Source organism: Tupaia chinensis, unplaced genomic scaffold (assembly GCF_000334495.1).
Source record: "Tupaia chinensis unplaced genomic scaffold, TupChi_1.0 Scaffold145870_1, whole genome shotgun sequence".
Classification (NCBI taxonomy): Eukaryota; Metazoa; Chordata; class Mammalia; order Scandentia; family Tupaiidae; genus Tupaia; species Tupaia belangeri.
Window position 1 is genome coordinate 4818642 of NW_006205727.1, and position 9192 is coordinate 4827833.

At 42.3% G+C, this 9192-nt stretch overlaps 1 pseudogene; it reads right to left on the reverse strand.

Annotated features, from left to right (window-relative positions):
• Positions 1–2216: 2216 nt before the first annotated feature.
• Positions 2217–6388, reverse strand: LOC102477742 (nuclear valosin-containing protein-like pseudogene; annotated as a pseudogene).
• Between the last annotated feature and the right edge of the window lie 2804 nt (positions 6389–9192).

Genomic DNA, 9192 nt, shown 5'->3' on the forward strand with positions numbered 1-9192 from the left:
TTGCATCCTGATGTCTCCCTGTACATATCTGATGTCTCGTGCCCATGACTCTAGCTGGCTGAAGCTGGGAGTAGATTGTGGTGCACAGACCCTGCTGGGGATGCTTATCTCTCTCTCCCTCTCTCACTGAAGAAATAAATAAACTTGAAAAAAAAAAGAGCATAGCAGTCAGAAGGTCACATGAGACACTAAGGAATAAGATTTTGATATCATTTTTGGCATCAGTTGGTTCTATATTTTCAGAGGAGCACCAAAGCACCTTCTATTTTCTCAGCAGCTGATCTCCTTCTGTGCCTAAAAGGGTTACTTGCCATTACATATATTTTGCGGTCATCTCCACATTTCATACACCACATACTATATAAATTCTTCTATGAAATTTGAATGCCATGAAAACAGGGATTTTTATCTCCACTGTCTCACATACCCAGCCCCTTCATGCTGTGTCTGACAGTGTCAACGTTCACTCAATGGACATATGCCGTACACACAACTCGAACCGATCTTTCCCTCTTTCACAGATGTTTTGAGAACTTTGGAGCCTAATATTCAGACAGCACCCTTTCAGAAACCCTTCTTTTCCTTTTTACTATTCCTTCTGGATTTCCATGTGCCCTCACATTCTGTGAGCTTTGCTAGAATTGTTTGAAAAACACGAGGAAGATGGGAAGTCAGTGTTCACTTTTCACTTATAGGAGGCCCAGTCATATTCACGAAGTGGTGATGAAAGGAGTTAATTTCTGCAATTGAAAGGAACTTTCTGAGCCAGAACAACCTCTCATTCCACTCTCAACACTGGTCCACAGCTCCTCAAGTTCAAATCCACTCCATGGCAGTTATAAATTCAATTTTCCGTGAAGACAGAGCAGGTGTTCGGCACATTTGCCTCAATGCATGTATACATGTAGAGAGCCAAAAACTCCAAAGAGGTGCACTGTGCAGTGATTAGCTGCTAACTTGGAAAAAGGGTCATTTTCACAGCTTTGATCTAAGGCCAATGAGGGGACATTAATGGAATCTCTGGAATCCAGGACACTTGTAAATATTGTTTTGGAAAAATAATTTTCACTTATAAGAAACTACTTTTTTTTTTGATAGACTATCCTTAATATCTTACTTCCCTTTTTTACATAATTAAAGGCAAGAGTAATATTTAGAACACTCGAATGTCCTATATTGAAATTAAAATGATGTTTTTGGCATGCTCAATTTCCTACCATATTATGTTCTAGTCCTTTCTGGGACAATAGTAAAACTTATTTTCTAAACATTCCAATTTTACAGAATGAGTCATTGTTAATGTACAAACCAGCTGAATCATCTATCCATCCATCAATGTACTTGTTTTCTTTTTTCTTTTATATGTGTACCATTATACTAAAAACCGCTGGGAATTCTTCCATTTAAAGCACTTTTCCCCTTCACTTGTTTTGTTTGGTTCACGAGTAAAATAGTAAAGCTATTATTAACTTTTTGTTTGTTCAGATTCCTGTTCAAAATATTGAGTTAGAAACTTGAGTCACTTGTAATCGTTCGGTGTCTCAAATCGAATGCCTTTCATGTAGGAAGTAAACATAAGAAACCTAGAAAAAGAACGGGAAAGTCTTTCTGGCCTTGGGAAAGATTCATCAGACCTCGGGACCTGGTGATAAATCTGCATCTCTTTCACTTAATCTTTTTTTTTTCTTTTTTTTTTTTTTTTTGAAAAAAGTATTTGGGAACCAGCAGTTAGCGTAATGGCTATGTCGCTGGATTCCCATGTAGTCGACCACGGGTCGTGTCCCGGACCTGGTGGCTTAAAAAACTCACGCCGGGCGCATGTGCGTGCGTGCCCAAGATCCTGAGAGGAGAATGGAGGAGAGGGGATTGTGGCGTGACCATCCCCCCTGGGGGGTGATTTCTCGCTTTCTGTCTCTATGTCTCTCTCTGTCTGTCTGGCGAGCGCACGCGCCCTACAGTGAAAGTCTCTCAAAAAAAAAAAAAAAGTATTTTATTAAAGCAGTTTAAAAAAATGTTTTCTCTTAAAAAAGTAAATAGACCATTTTCATAGGGGCTGGCCAGATGAATCTTCAGTGCCAGCTTGGTCTCATAGTTGGAAAAATAAATGTTTACATGAGACCACATGTGTGTCAAGCTGAACGTGGACACCTTGGCTGTGTGACTTCTCTGCCGGCTGGATGTACAGGTCTCCCCCACGGTGGTAGCTGGAGATGTCACTAGCACAGGGATTGCTGCAGAGACTCATATATCACTTGATCCTTTTTTGACATAGATGGCTTTACTTTCTTGAAAGTGTCTTCAAAGTGTTTATGATTAACCTTGAGTTCACCTTTTTCATTTCCACTCCTTTGTTTCACCATTTCCTGTTTCAGGTCACAGATTGAAGCTCCTTGTACCAAAGCAGAGAGATCAGCACCTGTATAGCACTCACAGCAAAGGTCACCAGCAATGGCTTCCAAATTTACATCTGCATCCAAGGGGGATTTGGTGCCATCTCGTGTGATGTTTTGAGGATGGCAAAGTGATCTGCTGGAGGTGGCAAGCCCACAAAGAGTGTTTTGTCCAGTCGGCCTGGGCGCAGGTTTGCAGGGTCAATGATATCTGGCCTGTTGGTGGCTGCCATGATAAACACCTGTTGACGTGTTTCCAGACCATCCATTTCTGTGAGTAACTGGTTTACCACTCAAACGCTTGCTCCTGTCTCTCAGTCTGATCTTCAAGGATATAAAGCATCCACTTTATCAAAGAAAATCACACAAGGTGCAGAGTTCTTGGCTCATTGAAAAACCTGTCGTACTGCACATTCACTCTCACCAACATGCCTATTTAGTAATCCAGGGCCCTTGAGAAATGTAAGATTTAGTCCACATTCATTTGTCACAGCCTTCACCAAGAGACTTTTCCCATAGCCAGGAGGACTAGCAAGGAGGACTCCAGCTGGAGTCAGCAATCCAAGAGCTCTGAACTGATCTGGACTACGAACTGGTGCCAATATTGCCATGGTGAGCTCCTCTCTAATATCCTCTAGTGCACCAATATCTGCCCATGTCACATTAGGGACAGTGACAAAGCCTTCCCTTTTAGCAGAGGGTTGGACTGAGGACAGGGCAACAATGAAATCATTCAATTCAATGCACAATCCTTGTATCTGCTCCTCTGAGAGAGGATTTTGGTCTCTTAGCAACTGCAGCAGCCTTTGCAATTCATCCTGTGTTGCAGAAGTGGGCTTGGTCCCCAGCCTTTCCTCTTGGCCTCCTCCAGAGAGCAAACCTTGCACCTCAGGATCTTTCTCCTGCTGTTCCTGTAGCTTCATTAAGACCCTATTGACTGCACACATGGCTGCCTCTCAACAGAAAGCCATCAGGTCAGCACCAACAAAGTCTGGTGTTAGGTGTGCTAAGTGACAAAAATTAAAAGTTGCAAGGAGTCTCAGTTTTCTGCACAAAATGTGAATATTCTTTCAATCCCTAGACACTTTCTCGATCAAACCTTCCTGTGCATCTCAAAGCAGGGTCTAATGAGTCTGGTCGGTTGGTAGCTCCAATAACTAGGACCCAAGCTGTAGCAGTCATGATGTTCAGATCATCCATGCAGGTTAGGAGCTGGGCTACAATTCTTCGTTCCATATCTTTTGAAGCAAATTCTTTTTGGGGAGTAATAGCATCAATTTCCTCAGTGAAGACGATACAGGGTGCATTTGAGACCGCTTGCTCAAATAGTTCTCTCAGCTTCTGCTCAGACTCTTCAGAATCTCTGGAGACAATCTCCAGAGCAACCACTTTCAGGATGGGCAGGTCAAGTTCCCCAGCAATTGCATATGCAGGTAATGTCTTCCCACAGCCTGGTGGTCCATGAAGAAGAATTCTGCGTGGGGGCACAACACCCACATGCACCTCTGAATGACACATACGAGTGTCTTGCAGACTCTTCCAATGTTGCATTATTGCCTCCAACATCTTCACACTTCACGCTGGAGATCTGCATTTCTAGCCCCTTGGCTTTAACTTTCTTTTGTAGAAATCTCCGGCCTGATCAGCTGAAAACACAAGAGGCACATGCACGAGAGCCCAGGATCCAGTAGGCTAGAAGACTCTAGGAAGGGAATTGCTACTGAACAGACTCTGTGAAGAGTGCTTCTTTCTGACACGCACGCACTTTCTCTCATACACACACGAACATGTTCTAATAAAGAAAAAAGTGGAATATCCTGTTCCAAATATGAAGAATCTACTTTATCCCATTTTCAATATAATTATCTATGATATTGGGTTTATTATAATGTGTTACTATTGGAAATGCATATTTTATTATTTGTACCAGGTGGTTTCAAGGAAAATGAATGTAAACTGTAATGAACAAAATGTTACTTTGAACCAAACTATGATTTAGGATGGGGGTCAGGGATGGGCAGGAGCACTGGCACTGGAATCAGGAGAGCTGAATGTTAATCACTATGGTGTCTCCAGAGTCCAATGGTTGCCAAATAAGTTTTGGCTTTCTTATGTTTCAATTTCCCATTCAGTAAAATGAGATTCCTTTGGTGACTGAGATCTCATTCTAAAGGTCATTAACAGATCTTTTTCTTATTATTCTCTCTTGGCCCAAAGCTTGTGACAAAATCATCCAGATACTATCCATCTAATAATAATTGTGTTATATACTAAATGCAATAATCATTAGTCTCCTTAATTTTTCTCAAACAATGATATTATATGGTGAAAATGTAGACATGGATTATATGGAAAAAACTGTGATTAAAAGGGAAGATGTGTTCATTATGCACCTTTGTGTAGTGAGTGTGTGTTTGTGGTGTTTTAGACTGAGTCTCGTTGTATGGCTATCCTCCTGCCTCAGCCCTGCAAGTAGCTGGAACTACAGGCGCACACCATTGTGCTCAGGTTTTTAGGATGAACCAGGCATTGAACCTGGGCCTCTCTTGTGGACTCAGCAAACCAAGCAGCACCATCCTGTGCATGCTACCATGGCTGGGCCTGTGCATTATTTCTAAGAGAAGAACATAGAGAAATAACTTGTCATAGATAGTAGCTTCTACCTAAAGCACTGTTTTTGGCTTCCAGGTAGTTCCCAATAAATTAAATTGCTCTTACCAAATTATCCTCTTAATACATCCACATTATAGACTCTAGGCTACCTGCTCATTAAAACACATGGTTTACCAAATTGTACCTGAGCATCATTAGTTTTCAAATACTAGAAATCATCTCAATGCTTGAAGAAGTCTAGTGGACATGATTACATGTACACATTTTCAGGTAAGATGTATCAAAAACTTTAAGTTTATTTAAAAGTTTTAGGCATGCTTCACCACTTTTTGTGCAGTGTTACTGCATGTTTTTAGTTATAACAGTCACTAATGCAAAGAGTGCCTTCCCATTTTCCCCACCTCCCACCCTCGGTAGTCAGTTGTGTGTGATACAGTTTGCCAGTCAACATGTTGTTAGTCTGCAAGGAATCTTCCTGATGTCAGGAGGAGATTCTGAATTTCCTTTCAGGGGCAATGCATTGTAATAGTAGGTTGAACCATAAAATTCCTGTTTTGGGTCAGTAATGATTAACTATGGCAGTTTCGTATGGCTCAAGATAAAGAGCCCTGGGTTTGAATTCCAGTCCTGAAAGTCACTTGTGTATAATCTCAGGCCAGTTACTTAACTACAGAGCCTTGTTTTGCAAAATGGGAATAATGTCTACTTTGTAAGATTGATGCAAGCCTTAGCGATGATGCATTGGAGCACTGTGTCTGGAAATAGCAAATGTTTAAGAAATAGTTAATAATAAGGGAGTTTCCTCTGTTTTCCTTTAGCAATTTCTGTATGTAGACCAAAGATGGCTGCTGCTTAGATAGAAATGGAAAATGTTTATTAGGCAAGCATGATTTTTTAAAACTTTAATAGCTTTAAAGGCCGTCCATTCTTGTCCATGTGCTCTGATATGTCCTAGTAAGGTCACAGATAAAGTTTGACATACTCGATGGAGTATCTAAATAGAAAATGTGCTGAAGCAAACCAAGAACAGAGTTTAAAAAAAAAAAAATCAAAGCACTGAGCAAACATTCTGAACTTTTGGCAGAGGAATTGGACTGCCTGAATCCCCATGGCTCTTGAAGTTATTAATAGTGATTCATGTTGCCATATTTTGAGCTGATAGATATTTATATGTCACACAGTATCTATGTGTGGAGACTTACAAGGCTTGATGGCCTTTTGAAAAAAAAAAAAAGTGTTATCCTGGGAGGGAACAGGGCAAGGAGATCCGTTTTGTCATCTGCGTAGCAACAACCACACTGTGCTCAGTAACGCTATGGAGAAGATGGCACTGCAGCGACGCCTGGAACGCAGGTCCCATCTGCTTTGCCAGAAGCCGTGATCATGTCACGAGTTACACAACAGTAGTAATTCATAGCTATTTATGACCATTTTAATAGCGAAGGTCCAGATTAGAAGGCTGTGTTTACATGCCATACAGCAAATGCTTCCATGAATCATCCCCATAGTAACTTTTGGTCAAGCCAGTCAACCAAGTAAAAAACCAACCAGTTGGTCTTGAAGCTGTGGTTAACAGATCTCCAAGTGAGCCTCTACTTTCCTGATGCTCTTTCCACCTGAACCACATTGACTCCTGCCACCCACCCCCATGCACACCCCTCCCTTGCATATAGCCTACACACCCCCTCCTGCCCTCCTTGCAAACCACAACCCTGCTACCCTTTCTCCACCTATGCTCAGAACCTAGGACATCAGGTAAGTTAAGAAGCTCTGAAAGCTCCCAAAGAGCACCTGCACACCTAATGAGGAAAGCATATTTTTAGTGCATGTTTATTTTCTCATTGCCATTGCTCTATTATGTGACTTCAGTTAGTGACCCTAATGGCTCATTTGCATCAAGAGCACTAAAACCCTTTCATTTGTCCATTTAAACTAACTTGAGGTTTTAGTTAATTATCACTTCCTGCCAGCCTGAAGGTCAGACTATTTCCTTTGTTTCACTGATCGTTAATCCCTTCATTAAGGGTGATAGAAAATGAATAATTAAGCATGTGCCATTTTCTTATTTCAGGTAATGAGAGGCTCTAATAACCCAGAGGATACCATAAGAGGAAAAGTTTGGGGAGGTGCTGCAGGTTCTACCTCCTGCAACCATGCGAGTTTCTCTCCTGCGATCTAGTGCGTGTGAGAAAGTACAGGCTGGAAAGAAGGCTCCAGGTTCCCTGTGATCAGTCCTCTTACTTGTGCTCAGGGTAAGACGAAAGATGAAACATGAGCAAACACTGGCCCCAAACCTTCATGTTCCCACACTGACTTTCACCCCAGGCCCGGAGCCTCCTGCCAGGGGTCCCAAGGGTCACTGGCTACCTCTCCCCTTTCCTGGGTCTCTGAGGGTACTGCTCTCCCCAGGCCACCTGCTCCCTCTCATTTACAGTTCCCAACCTTTCCTGGGAAGAGTTTTTAAAAAGAAGAAAATCCATCCTGTCAGAGAAAGTTCCTTTCCTTTTTTTCTCTAACCTTAGTTTCTTTCTCAGTCACTGCCTGTCACCAGGTGAAATTGGTTCTTTCTCCGTCAGGCAGACAACCTAGGGTTCTGCTCCCTCTGGCTCCAGGCCATGGCCTCCTTCCCTGGCACCTTCTCGCTCAAAGCTGTTTCGTCCTGCACCTAAGAACTGGTGCTGGAGAGGGGATGCCCCAGTAACCACCGAGGGTTATTACTGATCGTTCTACCATCTCAGTGACCTGGGCTCGGCACAGGAAGTCCTGGCCAGAAAAAGCTGTGGAGCTTAATTAACAGAGGCTCAAACTGTCATTGGAAAGTGTACATGGAGCATAAACATGGGCAGTTGGGAGTCTTTGGAAGGCTATCATTTTTGTACAACCCAATAAAGGACTCATGCGATGTGACTTTCATTAGGATGTTGTTCCATTAACACAGGCTAATTCAGAGCTCCCTGGATGTTTGCCTTGATGATATTTCCATTTCAAAATTGAATAGAATAGAAATATAGTGATGGGGTTAAGCTTCTTAAGCTGAGATCCATCTTGCACATTATATAAGTGTCAACTTTTTCTGTAAACTTTTAAGTTTTCAGAAATTAGCTAGAACTGGGAATCAGCAGTTAGCGTAATGGCTATGTCGCTGGACTCCCACATAGTCGACCGTGGTTCACGTCCCGGACCCGGTGGCTTAAAACTCACGCTGGGCGTGTGTGCGTGCATGCCCAAGATCCCCAGAGGAGAATGGAGGAGAAGGGATTGCGGCGTGACCATCCCCTCTGGGGGGTGATTTCTCGCTTTCTGTCTCTCTGTCTCTCTCTGTCTGTCTGGCGAGTGCACGCGTCCTATAGCGAAAACCTCTCAAAAAAAAAAAAAAGAAATTAGCTAGAACTTCGAACCTTTATCTTTTACGATAATCTTAATTTTTTGGTATATAGCTCATCAGACCCTTAATCTTTGATATCACTACGTCTTTGTTCTGTATGTTTCCTGGAAGGCTGTAATGGTGAGACTAGTTGGATCTTTTCATTCTGGACATTCATCTCATTTTCTTTTTCTTTCTGACAGGGTTTCTTATGATTTTTTAACTTCGGAATCATCTCGTGTTGGCTTATACTGAAACTAACATCAAGGTCTAGTTGATTTTTTAGTCAGCCATTCACAGGATGTACTGGATGTAAAATTTATGCCTTGCTCTAGATACTAAAGAAATCATAATGAATAAGAGTGTTTGTGGTTCCTATCTGCATAGAATTTTTCAGCAGACAAGCAACAGTCAAATGCTTGGGCCCACAGATGGTGTGGCTTTTAAGACACTGAATTCCCACATGACTGACTGTAGTTCAAGTACTGGACTTGGTAGCTTGCTTTCTCACTTTCCCTTTCTCTCTATCTCTGGTCAAATTTAAAAATAATAATAACAAACAAAAATTAAATAAATAAAATAATTCTTTTTTTTTTTTTTGGAGAGATTTTCACTGTAGGGCATGTGCGCTCGCCAGACAGACAGAGAGAGACATAGAGACAGAAAGCGAGAAATCACCCCCCAGGGGGGATGGTCACGCCGCAATCCCTTCTCCTCCATTCTCCTCTCGGGATCTTGGGCACGCACGCACACGCGCCCGGCGTGAGTTTTAAGCCACCAGGTCCGGGACATGAACCGCGGTTGACTACGTGGGAGTCCAGCGAC